Genomic DNA, 12,816 nt, shown 5'->3' with positions numbered 1-12,816 from the left:
AAGAGAAAAAAAAAAAGATAGCAGGAGGGGTAGAATGAAGGGGGGTAAATCGGAGGGGGAGACGAACCATGAGAGACGATGGACTCCGAAAAATAAACTGAGGGTTCTTGAGGGGAGGGGGGTGGGAGGATGAGATAGCCTGGTGATGGGTATTAAAGAGAGCACGTTCTGCATGGAGCACTGGGTGTTATGCACAAACAATGAATCATGGAACACTACATCAAAAACTAATGATGTAATGTATGGTGATTAACATAATAATAAAAAATTTTTTTAAAAAAGAACTAACAGGGAGGAGCACCTGGGTGGCTCAGTTGTTAAGCATCTGCCTTCAGCTCAGGTCATGATCCCAGGGTCCTGGGATTGAGCCCCACATAGGGCTCCCTGCTCTGCGGGGAGCCTGCTTCTCCCTCTCCCACTCCCCCTGCTTGTGTTCCCTCTCTCATTGTGTGTCTCTGTCAAATAAATAAATAAAATCTTTAAAAAAAAAAAATCTAACAGGGAATTGAAAAAAAAAAAACTGTAGCCGAGTAAAAAAAAAGAACATAAATTTCCCACTTGTCCACAACTATTTACGTGAACAAACTAGTCCTTCCCCACAATGTCTTAACTGAGAGAAGAGAAGAGAATGGGGAGAAAGCAAACAGGGGAAACATTTTCTATACCCACAAAACATGTTAATCTAAACACATTATCATTTCTAATTTTCATAAAAGTTCTGAAAGATTGTTGTTATCCTTATTCTATAATTAAGAAACCAAAACCCAGAGATATTTAGTCAATTTTCCCAAGATCACATAACAACAAAGTTAGAAAGTAAAATCCAAAGGCACACAGCAGGATTTTTCTTACCAATCATGTTCAACTAGGAGAATGACACTCCAAACCCTATTCTTCATTCCACCAACTCCCAGCCCTCTAAGTTGAAGGAGGATTACTCATGGCTAAGTATTTTATTGAGCCATTACAAGCTGTAAAAATCTTTTATTCTGAAGCTAAAGTAAGACCATTAATAGGTATGTGATCCAGAATTGGGCCTGCCTCTTAGTCCTAGGAGACCTTAAAAGAATATACTTTGAAAATGTCTTGTGTTTGTTGAGAAGGTGAAACAAGATAAACTAATGATAATCTAAACAGGAAAGTGCAGTTCAAAACAGAAAACATATGGATTCTCTTCCTTATGATATTGGCCTCTACTCATTCTGAGAATTCTTGTTTGTCTTAGGAAATGTGTGTGTGTGTGTGTGTGTGTGTGTACGTTTGCATACATATGCAACTTATAACATACTTATCCAACAGTTAATTGCTGACAACCTGAATAATTAAAATGTGTATCATAATACACAGTCCTGGAAAAACAAAGGATTCTTGCTCTGGAGTGCTTGTGCTACCCTGAATACTATCAAAGTCTTCCACAAATTCACTTGATGGAAAACTTAAGGGTATTATTCTAGGTTCAGTAAAATAGAATTGGAAAGGTATACTTGTAGGTGAAGGAGCTAGGTCCTTACTGAGGTAGGAAGAGCACTAGCAGGGAAGTAAGAAAATAATGCACTGTCATAGACAGAAGCAGAGCAAGGAACAAGTTTAGAAACTAGGAACATTGAGAAGGAGCATTTGTTGAAGTGCTTTGGAGTACTCTTTCCATGGCCTATGAGAGCACTCATTTATAGTGGATAATTTCTTTTTTTCCCCCTTAAATATTATAGTTCTCTTAATTTGCCTAAATCTCTAAGGCTGTAGAAGAAATGTGTTTATGAGTAACAGAAGGTGTAGTCTGTGACACATTTGTATATTTTCTGATATCAATCTGGAGGAATAGCATCAGGTAATGTCCATGAGTCCCAAGCCATGAAATGAGAGAAGCCCACTGCAAAACTGGGATGAACTGAAGAGAGAATATAATCCTAAGGGATAATTGCCAGGAAGATGATTATAGAAGAACATGAAGTAATACCTTCTACCTTCATTTTCTATATGTCCTAGAAAAAGAAGATCTTTAAAGGGAAGAAAAAGCTGCCACTTGAGTGATTTTATTGGTTTGATCAGCTTATACACTAAACTCTGCCTTCCAGGGCAGAAAAGAGTTAGACATGTGCCAGACAAATAAGGTGCCAGGGAGAACTCAGAGATGATAGTGGTCTCAATGTTCATTTCCATTGTGTATCTTTCAGAGTTGTTACAAGGATAAAATAAATAGAAAGAGAGGATGATTGCATCAAATAAATGAAAATAGAATGGACTGCATCAGTAAAAACTATATTCCAATGGAACTAAAAATTAACCCTACAATCTATCATTTACTCAACAGGTATTCATTGCACACCTACTAAATGCCAAATACTATGAAGATGCTTGGTAGTACCAAACACTGTTATTAGTTTTTGTTACATACTAATTAACATGGATAATTTGAAGCAATCTCTTGCATGCTAGAAGTCAAACTGTAATTGATATTATAGATACAGGCAAGTAGTTATTTAGAAGCAAAGAGGCAGCTGGAAACTGCATTACAATCTTTTCTTTGAACCTTGGATATTTACCCCAGTATAACTAGCTGCCCATCCCTGGAATATTGATCGTTCCCTGACTACCTAGAAGAGCAGTTTTATCCCATTCTTCCCCTTGACCTTATCCATATGGAGATAGTGATCCCTCCTCTGGAGGGGGGTCTTCAGGTGAAGATATCTCAGGTGTTTCAACTAAGAAGTTATTCCATGACTCTGACTTAAATCCTCCTCCTATAATGGAGAGATATCCCCGTTCAAATTGTTCCCCATGGAGGTGCTGCACAGTGAGTCAGCCTCTTATAATAAACGTTCAGTGATGGGAAGGCTACATAGGGCTCCTTGCCCTGAGCAGACAACTTTCTGGGTTTCCATAATCTTTATTATTCACCACTCTCCTTTTAATTTTTTAAAATAAACTTCTAATTTCAGAAGTTTAAATCTGCAGAAAAATTGTGAAGATAGTATAAAAAATTTCCAGATATCCCACACCCAGTTTCTCCTTTTATTAACATCTTACAACAATCTTACATTTTTTATGATTATATGGTACATTTGTCACAATCAACCAATATTAATACACTATTATTTTTTTAGATTTTTTAAATTTTATTTATTTGTCAGAGAGAGAGATAGCACACAAGCAGGGGGTGCAGCAGGCAGAGGGAGAAGGATGCTCCCCACTGAGCAAAGAGCCTGATGCAGGGCTTGATCCCAGGACCCCAGGATCATGAACTGAACCAAAGGCAGACGCTTAACTGACTGAGCCACCCAGGCATCCCTATTAATACACTATTATCAACTACAGTCCATACCTTATTTGGATGTCCTCAGTTCTCACATACTGCCCTTTTTCTGTTCTAAATCTCATCTAGAGTCCACATTATATTTAGTCATCATAGCTCTGTAAGCTCCTCTTGGTTGTAACAGTTTCTCAGGTGTTCCTCATTCATGATCACTTTGATTATTTTGCACAGTCTTGTCCAGGCATTTTTTTTAAAGATTTTATTTATTTATTTGAGAGAGAGAGCATGAGAGTGAGAGAGAGAGACCAGGAGCGGGGGAAGGGGAAAGGGCAGAGGGAGAGGAAGAAGCAGACTCCCTGCTGAGCAAGGATTCCCGACTCCAGGCTCCATCCCAGGGCCCTGGGATCATGACCTGACATGCAAAGGCAGATGCTTAATGGATTGAGCCACCCAGGTGCCCCTTGGCCAGGTATTTTGTAGAATGTCCTTCAGTTGGGATTTGTCTTATGTTTATCTCGTTATTTTTTTGGTGTTATTTTTTTTGTAGGAAGATCACGATGATAAAGTGCCATTTTCACCACATCACATCAAAGGGAGGTTGATAGAATGACTTTTTTTTTTTTCACCCTTTCCACAAGGTACTCTTTGAAAGCAAGTCACTATGCACAGTCCACACTTAAGGAGTGACTCCCCACCTCCTTGAGAGCAAAGTATCCATATAAATTATTTGGAATTATTCTACATAGTATACTTGTCTGTCTGTATGCATATATTCTTTTTTTAAGTTTTTATTTAAATTCCAGTTAGTGAACATACGTATTATATTAATTTCAGGTGTACAATATAGTGATTCAACACTTCCATTCAACATCCAGTGCTCATCACAAGTGCCCTCCTTAATCCCCATCATCTATTTCCCCCTTCCCCCTACCCCCCTCCCCTCTGCTAACCAGCAGTTTGTTCTCTATAGTTAAGAATCTGTTTCTTGGTTTTCCTCTCTCTCTTTTTTTTTTTTTGTCCCTTTGTATGTAATCAATCATTTGTTTATATCAGTATGAAATCATGGATTTTCATTTTATACCTTGCACCACTCTCCCTTTTTATTCATTTCCTTAAAACCAAAAGCACTGATCTAAGCCCTTTGGAGTCTACAATGGTAGTTTTCAAAATGTTCTGTAGGAGTACCCTCAGCAAAAGAGGGTAGGGATGGACAGGAGAAGGTAAAGACCAGTAAGTTAGCTGAACTGCTTATTTATATACCAACCTTTAACAAGAATGTACCCATTTGTCTTTTTCCTCAACTTTCTTTTAACAACAACAACAAAAAAAGCTACAACAAAAATGTAAATATCACTGGTTAGGATTTCTCTTCTGTGGATGTCATCTAATGAAATGCTTTTATTTTCTAAACGAATCAGGAAATGAGTTGCCCAAAGCTAGTTAGGTAGTAGAGCTAGAAGTTGGTGATCTTCATTCTAGTACCCATGGCAAGATGTCAGTTTGCTGTTTGTTTCATTGAAACAGCTTAGAAAGATAAATTCCAATCCAGATTATGTTGGTGAACTCGTACAGATTTGTGCTACAAATCAGTTTTAATACCACCTTGAATTTCTCTAGAAATATGCACAATTATTATTGGACTAATCTTCTTTGGCATTGAAGAAGAGAAATTCATGTTGAGTCATAGGAAAATGATCTGCAAACAATTAATATCAATAATTATTGATAACTGAATTTTTGAAAATTGGAAAGCCATTCAAAGTAATTACAGATACACAGGTCTGACTCATTTGAAGAAAATCTCAAGGTATAATCACTCTTTTTAAAAAGGAAAAAAGAGGAAAATAAGGAGAGTTTGCTTTGAAAGAATCTGCATTTAAAAAATTTTCTAATACAGCAGTTATTCAAGTGATACATCAACTATTTATTTAAAATGCAACTTGATTTAAAAACACACACTTACTTACAGTACACTGGTACAAGAATGGGAAGTATCTAGGATGAGGACTGTCCTTCCAGACTGAAGGCAGATGTGAGGCATTGGCTGGGGGAGCAAGGAATAGGAATATATTTCCTTCTGCCCAGAATCACTAGCTTCCAGCTATTATCTAATCTTTACAAAATCTATTCTCTTGCCCCAGGGACTCACAAGTTGTCTATTTCTCAGCTGTGGGTACAATTCAAATCTGAGGGTGGAATCTGAATAGTTAATTGTGTAAGCCCTGAGTGAGGCAGCAGTCCTCCCCAGAGAAAAATTATTGAGGAATTACCTAATTAGTTGCTTGGCTGTCTCCTCAAGCCAACATGAATATACAGGGGGGATGGAGACCCCACAATCCTCTGCTGGGACCTGGAAAAGAGTTCCAAGAGCCCATGCTCAATGTCCTATCCTCTTTATTTCTAGCAGAAAAAAAAGTAAGGTGTTCACTGTACCTCCTTTTCCCACATCCCTCACACCCCGAAAAATTGCCCAGGACCCTGTGGTGACAAACAGAGGTGAGGAAAAAAATGCTAAGTCTCCACTCAAGACTCAAAGTTAAGGGTTGAATCCTGACTAACAATCTTAATCACATGCATCAATCAGTACTTTGAAGAGGCTCAGAGTTAAGAGCTTATAAACCAGACCTATTTCAGGAACTGAACCCATTTTGGTATCAGCTTTGCCAAGTAAAACGACCTATGGGCTTCGTAGTGCAGGATTAAGGGGTAAGATGAAGTTAGGACAAAATGAAGTGCATAAACTTTCCATTTAATGGAAAAGTTCTTCCTCTAAGGATGAGGAGGATTACTTATTACTTGGCATTAGTACTGGTGTCTTTGGAGGTAAGGATAAAACATGGTTATGAAGAATTAGAATGAGGAAGTGAGGGAATAAAGAAATTGATCTTTCTATACATCCCTCTCCCTACTTAGATCTCCACTTAACTCAACCCCATATAATTAAGGGTTTCCTTGTCCTGGCTCAGAATTCAGTTAAGTAGATAATTTCCCCTCTTCTCATTGGAAAAATTCTTCCTAAAATCTAAACCTCTCTATTCTTCCATTCACTCTGTGTCCCTGACATCTGTGTTATCATCAGACTTGAACAATTCCATTAATAAAATTTAATTAGATATGTAATGAAATTTATTAGAAAGATCATGTAACGTAAAACCATAAAAATCAAGCCTCAGTTCTTCCACCTGTTGAGCAAATAATAAACACAGAGTCACAGTTTCCTAATCTGTAAAACGGGCGTGATGCATACCCCTGCAATAAGTTATTATGAGGATCAAATGAAATGAAATTATGAAGGTCAACTGAGATGCTGGAATTGAGAGAGGCTGTCTTGTGGAGGTAGTGTTGAGTATAACTTTGAATAATTGGATCATTCCATCATCTCAGATGATGTGGTAGTGAGAGTTTTGCAGAGACGGGTAACCCAAAAATTCAGAGGTGGAATTTGGTATTTAGGGATGCTTTCAGCTAATAGTTCATAGGCTAATAGCACATAGGACGCCTGACTGAGAAGAGATTTGCACAGGAGCGCAAATAGCCAGGAGGAGAGACCTGAACTTTTTCAGAGGAAAGGTCAAACTGTTTTCTCTAGTTAAGCCTACACCAGCCATGCTGATGATCATTCAGGCCCTAACAGCCCCTGAGAAAGGGACTGGAACCTGTGGGCGGGGGAAAGGAACCTGTAGAAGGGGTTGAGGGTGCGATATCAGGCCCGGCTGTTGAGTATTCCAGCACCTGCCTGGGATACCCTGGGGACGCCACGTCTGCCCTGCTGGGGCCCAGCTGCCACCCAGGCCCTCCTGACATCTAACAATGGGCGGTTGAGAGGTCAGGATGGAATAGGGCAGGCATGACAATGAGATTCCGATGCTATAGAAAGAGAAACAATTGGGGCAGAGGGAGAGAGAAACCGAGTGTGTTAGAACTGTGTTGGAAGGGGGTGGGGGGGAAGGCAAATGTGAGGCTAAAATCAGAATGACTGGAATTTTATGGGGGTGTCAGGGAATGAGGAGGAGAGAGTCTGTCCTTGATTATTCTGTTCAGAAGAGAAAAGGTCAGCTTGGTCAGGGAACGGGCTCCCTTGTTCCTGACCTTAGGGTTGGTCTGTCTGTAACAGTGATCTGCTCTGCCACACGAGTCTGATCTTGTTTCTAGCTCAGTCATTTATTCTTCACTCTATTCAATGAATATTTATTAAACTCTTGCCATATATCAAGCTCTTTGCAAGGTACTAGGGACAGAGATCTGTAATTTATCTCTCTACTATTGATGAACTAACAGTCTTCAGGGGAGACAGATTTAGGAATATAGCAGTACAGCAGAATGAAGGGGGGGGGATGTTTTGGGGGCATGAGCAAAGGAGCCATTAGCTCACTGAGGAAGGGAACTTAACCCAGCCTGGAAGATGTGTGCATCGGGAGAAGAATCAAAAAATCTTTCCAGGACAAGTGATTTGAGCTAAATCTTGAAATCCAGGTAGGAGTTTGGCAGGCAAAAGAGCAAGGGAAGGCAGGGGAACTGGAAGGTCTGTCATTCTACAGACAGAGAATAGGTTAGTTAAGAACCAAGTAGGAAAACATATGTCAAATAAGGCCTTGGAGTTTCCAGAGGCTTAGGCTGATGCCAAAGGTCAGTTATTCAAGTGTCAGAAGGCTCAAATAAAAATTCTGGTTCAAGAAATATCTGGGGAAGTGTTATTTTTCTTGTGTTTGCAGAAAATAGTGTTTCCCCATCTCTGAACTGCTTGTGACTCTTCCTTGTGTGCAAAGATGCACCATAGATCCTGCTAGAGGGCTTCTTCAGCGATATATTTAGAATGGAAAAAAAATGTTCCTTTGTTTCCATTCATATTTGCTGACAAGGGGATAGACAGCAGAAGTGACTTGGATGGGGCCTTTAGAGAAAACCACTTAAAATCTTAAGCACACAGCGGTTGAGCCCCACCAATTTTGACTTAGGGGTTGGGGGAGATGTCATGTGGGTGAAGAGCAACTGGGTCGGGGTACAACTGTGCAGAAAGAAAAGCAGTGCTGTTGGAAGAGCTGTCTTCTGTAACAGCATCCTTTCCCTCTGATGTCCAAGCCTGGCACCTTCCTTAGATAGTCTAGAGTCCCCAGACGGCTATCATTTCCTCCTCAGTTGGAGAGTCTAAGTTCTTGATAGCGACAGCCTAGCATCTTCCCTCATGATGGATTCTGAAGAACGACCAATAGGTAAGAGTCATGAATGATTAATGACATATGTAGGGACAGGCATTTGGAAATGGTGGAAATTTTTTCCATCCTTGTGTGCAAACCCACAATTTTGAGATGGAATAGAAATTAATCCATAGAGATCTGTCTCTAGAGAGACAGTATCAAGCTATGCTATCCATTATGTCATAACCAACCATTTAAATTTAACTTATTTTTAGTTAAATAAAAGATCCAGTTCCTCAGTTACACTGTCCATATTTCAAGTGCTACCCATTACAGAACACTTCTGTGATTGCAGACGGTTCTATTGGACAGACCTACTAGAGAATGATGGGTAAAAATTCAGGCTGAGGTGCCAAACTGCCCAGGTTAAATTTCAGATTTGTCACTTCCTTGTTAGGTGACCTGGTAGAGCTGCTTTCCTCCTCTGTGCCTCAAATTTCTATCTGTAAAATACAGACAACACTAGCACTGCTTTTATTTCATAGTGTTTTAGTAAGAATTACATTATTTCATTTATGTAAAAAATGAAGACCATTGCCTGGCATCTGGTTGGCAGTCAATTAATATTAGCTATTATAATCATTATCTGCTCATGTTTATGCAGCAATCTAGGGGCAGAAAGGGCTAAGAAGGTCTTGACCCCTGAGCTAGCTCCTCGACTGATCCATCAGCCTGCTGTCACTACTGAGCATCATTTCACATGCAGAACACCCTCTCCTTGCCACCGTACACATCTCCCGCCCTGCCCAGGCACTTATTTCTGTGCAGTGGAATCTGCCATCCTGGGAACCCAGGGCATTGCTCCTTGCTTGTCTCTGCCTCCCTTTTGATTTGCCTGATGCCCACTTTCCCTGGGAATCCAGGCTTCTGCAAACAGCTGCAGCTGCTATCCCTGTTTGCAGCTGCTGCTCAAAAACAGGGCAGCATGGTTCAGCGGTGTTCCCTCTCAGGACTGACTTTTTTTTTTTTTCATTTATCCTTGAAAATCTTGTTGGATTATGCCAGCTGTGGGCACAGTGTCAGCTGCCCCTTGTCTGTCCCTGATGCTTCTGCTTAGGGACCCGTTGTACTCATGCTCCAGCTGAGTCACACGCTCCAGACTGCAACCCAGTGATTCCATTTGATGGTTTTAGTCATTATCCAGTACTACTTGCACCCTCATGGGTCACCTTGTCTCATTCCTCTGCCTCTGCCTTAATCTGTCTTTCCTCTTGCCCAACATGATAGAGATCTCACCCGAGTAGGGGGAATGATGTTGATGATGATGAGGAGGAGGATGACAAAGACTACCAATTACTGAACACTAATAATGTACCAGGTCTCATGATATATGGATTAAAGCAATTAGATTTAAAGTTACAAAAATCCTGCAAGGTATTACTGTCACTTTGCAGATAAAGATTTTAAGTTCTGGAAGTTTATGAAATTTGCCCAAAGTCAATGATAGTATGTGTCAAACCTGGAAATCACAGAGAGTTTGTCAGACTCACAGACCCAAAACATCATTAGACCTTAATGGCCATGTGAGCTGGAGAAATTTATTTATCCACTTCATCAGTAAACAATTTTTTGTTTGCTGTACCTCGTCATTAAAGAAGGTATATCCGTGACCAAATGAAAACTTTCATATTGTAGCATAAGTCTTCCAGTAAATGGAAAGACTTAGAAACCTATAGTCTTTGATCTTCTCCAAAATGAGTTATGGTGGTGATATTTCTGTTGCTCTGAAGACAAATAATCCGGGACTCTTCTCAAGGAGGCTTGGTGGAAAGTACGGTGATAGCCAGCATTTTGTGCAGCAGGAATCAAGACACAGGGCTCTTGCCTGAGACACAGCAGAGGGAGCCACTGCCCATTTCCTGATGTGGACTTCACGCTCACCCACCCCCAAGGCCCTCACACAGTATCTAAAAATACTGGAGTTGTCCCATTTGAAGAAGGTGCACCCACACTCCTATCTTGCCTTTGTTCTTCTTTTAAACTTCCTACTCTCACCCTCCCTCCTCTTCCAGTCTTACTCAGCCTTTATGTTGGCTTATTTCTGTCTCTCCAGTTTTGTTTATTTCTCTTTTTTTAAGATTTTATTTATTTAATTAGAGAGAGAGAGAGCACTGTGAGTGGGGGTAAGAGTACAGGGAGAAGGAGAGAGAAACTCAAACAGACTCCACGCTGAGCGTGGAGCCTGATGCCGGGCTCAATCTCACTAGTCTCGAAATCAAGAGTCAGATGCTTAACCGACTGAGCCACCCAGGCACCCCTGGTTTTGTTTATTTCTAAAACCCTACTTCTTCAACACTTTTTAATTTGTCTCTGTATTTTATTCCATATTATTTCAACTGGCCTCTCTAACTTTATCTAAATAAATATTTTTATGGTCAAGCTTTTGTTATATTTAATGGCATGGTGGACACTGGGCAGATAAAACTCATGAGATGTTTACATTCTTTTTCATTCACACATATATTGGTGCAAAAATCACCCTGACAGAAAGTCACCGCTCCCTTCTTATGAGTTGAGCAGACTTGGACATTATCTGAAACTCCTTATGGTCATCTATAAAATAGGGGGAAAAAGAATACTTCTCTTGAAATGTTCTTGTATGTGAGTTTGTGGGGTGCTAATCTAACATCACAATCCTGAGCACATGTTTAGATGAACCTCAAAAATTTTGTTTTATTTCCTCCTTACTATATGGGAAGGACTGCACTGGGAGCTGTTAATATAACAAGGGAATAAAACAGCCTCTCATCTCAAGAGCTTATAATCTAGTAGAGGAGACCTAGATGGAAATAGAACTTTATTTCTAAGGTCAACTTCCATGATTCCCTACACTGCAAAAGAAGAAGGCAATAATTAAATAAATATACAGAAAGAAGGAGGCAAAAATATAAGTAAAATAAACATAAATATAAATAAATAATAAAGAAGGAGGCAATAATTATTATAGGGATGTTTTGTTTAACGAGGAAGAATTTCAGCTAGGATTTGCGGGATAAGTACAATTTTGGTAAGTGAGGATGGAGGAGAGAGCACTCCAATGAAAGATACCGCCAGGAGCAAAGGAAAGGGAATTATGTCACTTCACGTTGGTTAGAGGCACTATAATCCAGAGAGGCAACACAAATATAAAGATGGGGTGGCAAAGAAGGGTGGGGGAGTGGGATGGGTGGCTTCCGATGACAGTGAGGGGAGAATTAGTGGTATTTAGACCTGAAAATTTAGACCAAGACCTGTTGTGGTGGGCAGAGATTAAATGAGAGGCTAGAAGTTTGGGCTTCATTCTGCAGTGCTTGGAGAATGCATGCAGATATTTGACAAAAGAAATGACATGGTCCTGGCTTTTCTTTAAGACAATCAATTGGGATGGATTGGGGCAAGGAGGAGACATGGGATGCAAAAATATTGGAGGTTTAGGGCGCCTGGGTGGCTCAGTTGGTTAAGCGACTGCCTTCAGCTCAGGTCATGATCCTGGAGTCCCGGGATCGAGTCCCACATCGGGCTCCCTGCTCAGCAGGGGGTCTGCTTCTCCGTCTGACCCTCTTCCCTCTCGTGCTCTCTGTCTCTCATTCTCTCTCTCTCTCAAATAAATAAATAAAATCTTTAAAAAAAAATATTGGAGGTTTAAAAAAACACTGTTGCGTGAATCCAAACACAGAGATCCTGAGGGTCTGAACCGGGGCAGCTGCATGAAGGCGAGACTGCATGGGTGAACAGTGAGAAATAAAGAAAGGTAACGAACGTGGCAGGTGTGCACATGTGCTCTTTTGATCTCTGTGTTTCTGACTCTCTGTCACCCTCTCTGTATGGGCCCCCTTGGCTCTCGACTGACTTCGTTTCTCTCACTTCCCTTCTGTGACTTTCTCTTCCTTGTGGAAACCCAGACTCTGACGGTCAGTGAATGCTCTTTCTCAGATTATTTGGCAGCAGCCAGGGGGAGGTCTGAAGTCTTTCTTCCAGAGCTTCTGTTCAGGTGAGAAAAACAGCTTGCCTGGGAGCCTCTTGGAGAAAAGGAGACTTTAGAACCTCCTTTCAAACCTAGCCCATTAACCAAACCTCTCCCAGGCTTGTCTCCCTTGCTCCTACAATACTGAACAGTTCTGAATTCCCCTGGTCCTCCATCTGTCTGCATGTGTCCTAGATCTCCCTGGGCAGGGATTAGGTAATTGTGCCATTCCCATCAGCATGCCCAGGGGTCTGGCAGGAGGGAAGCTGACGGCTGGCAACAGTGGGCTGAGCAGGAGCCAGGGGAGCGTCTGCTCCAGGAGTCCCTGAGCAGCTTGCTGCTGTGCCTGGCCCTTGGCGAGGCAGCCACATGCTTGCCTGCCCTGGATCTGCCTCAGCTCAGAGGCCAGCTCTCAGAAGAGGAGA

This window comes from Leptonychotes weddellii, chromosome 5 (genome assembly GCF_054177405.1).
Source record: "Leptonychotes weddellii isolate Sample4059 chromosome 5, ASM5417740v2, whole genome shotgun sequence".
NCBI classification, from domain to species: Eukaryota; Metazoa; Chordata; class Mammalia; order Carnivora; family Phocidae; genus Leptonychotes; species Leptonychotes weddellii.
This window is presented reverse-complemented; position numbering follows the sequence as displayed.